Consider the following 1926-nt stretch of genomic DNA (forward strand, 5'->3'; position numbering starts at 1 on the left):
GTAATAATAGTAATAATAATAATGTCTGCTCTGTAGGGTTATTGTGAGGACTAATAGAAAATGTGGGTAAGCACATCGCACACAGCTAGCACTTAATTGGTGCTCAGCAAGAGTTATATGTAGTTAGATTTCATGTATGTTTTTCATTTCATGAATACATTTATGAGGGGTCTTCAAAAAATTCATGGAGATGGGCCGGCCCAGTGGCGCACTGGATAGTGCGCCACTTGGGAAGCGCGGCGGCGCTCCCGCCCGAGGGTTCGGATCCCACATACAGACCGGTTCCCGCTCACTGGCTGAGCGAGGCGCGGGAGCAACGCCGAGGGTTGCGATCCCGTTGCCGGTCCCCGGTCCGGTACGGGGGCAACACTGAGGGCTGCGATCCGTTGCCGGACATGGAAAACGACAAAAAAAAAAAAAATAGTAATAATAGTAATAATAATAATGTCTGCTCTGTAGGGTTATTGTGAGGACTAATAGAAAATGTGGGTAAGCACATCGCACACAGCTAGCACTTAATTGGTGCTCAGCAAGAGTTATATGTAGTTAGATTTCATGTATGTTTTTCATTTCATGAATACATTTATGAGGGGTCTTCAAAAAATTCATGGAGATGGGCCGGCCCAGTGGCGCACTGGATAGTGCGCCACTTGGGAAGCGCGGCGGCGCTCCCGCCCGAGGGTTCGGATCCCACATACAGACCGGTTCCCGCTCACTGGCTGAGCGAGGCGCGGGAGCAACGCCGAGGGTTGCGATCCCGTTGCCGGTCCCCGGTCCGGTACGGGGGCAACACTGAGGGCTGCGATCCGTTGCCGGACATGGAAAACGACAAAAAAAAAAAAAAAAAAAAAAAAAAATTCATGGAGAGATCAGTCTTCTCTTTTAATTCCATTTTTCCATGAGCTTTTTGAAGTATCCTCGTATTTTCATATAGCTCACAGACATGCATACACACACAGAGTCAGGCACTGCGTAACGACTTTTCAGTCAAAGGCAGACCACATGTATGATAGTGGTCCCATCGGATTATACTGGAGCTGAAAAGTTCCTATCACTTAGTGACATTGCAGCTATCGTAACGTAAGGCAATGCATTACTCGTGTAAGAGCAATAAGCTATACCACATAGCCTAGGTGTGTGTAAGGAGTCTGTGTGATGTTCCCACGAGGAAATTGCCTAATACTGCATTCAGTGGTTGTCAGCTGGAAGCGATTTTGCCCCCCGGGGGTCATTTGGCAATTTCTGGAGACATTTTTGGTTGTCACAAATGGTGGGGGCGGCGGGGGTGGGGGAGTTGCTACTGGAACTTAGTGGGTAGAGTCCAGGGACGCTGCTCAACATCCCACAAACGAACAGGACAGCCCCCCACAACAAAGAATGATCTGGCCCCCAATGTCAATAGTTCCGAGTCTGAGAAACCCTGGTGTCTATCCACATGCATTTATAATAGCCTAGACCAGGGTGAAATAAGGAAATAGAATACAAGCCACGTATGTCATTTAAAGTGTCCTGGTATCTGCATTAAGAAAGTAAAAGAGAAGGGGCTGGCTGGTTAGCTCACTTGGGAGAGCATGGTGCTGATAACACCAAGGTCAAGGGTTCAAGGTCAAGCCCCACACAGGCTAGCTGCCAAAAAAAGGTGAAAAAGAAACAAGTGAAATTAATTTTAAGATTATATCTTATTTAATCCAGTCTATTCAAAATGCTATCATGTAATCAATATAAAACATTGTTAATGAAATATTTTGGTTTTCTTTGAACAAAGTCTTCTAGATCCAGCATGTGATATACACTTAGAGCACATCTTCCCACTAGCCACATTTCAAGCCCTCAATGGCCACTGGTGGTTTGTGGCCGCCCTATTGGACCACTCAGGGTGACAGTTATCACAATGTGCAACAAATGGCCAATAGAGGGCGCAAGAAG

The sequence above is a fragment of the Galeopterus variegatus genome, unplaced genomic scaffold, assembly GCF_000696425.1.
Source record: "Galeopterus variegatus unplaced genomic scaffold, G_variegatus-3.0.2 Scaffold10003, whole genome shotgun sequence".
In the NCBI taxonomy this organism is placed as follows: domain Eukaryota; kingdom Metazoa; phylum Chordata; class Mammalia; order Dermoptera; family Cynocephalidae; genus Galeopterus; species Galeopterus variegatus.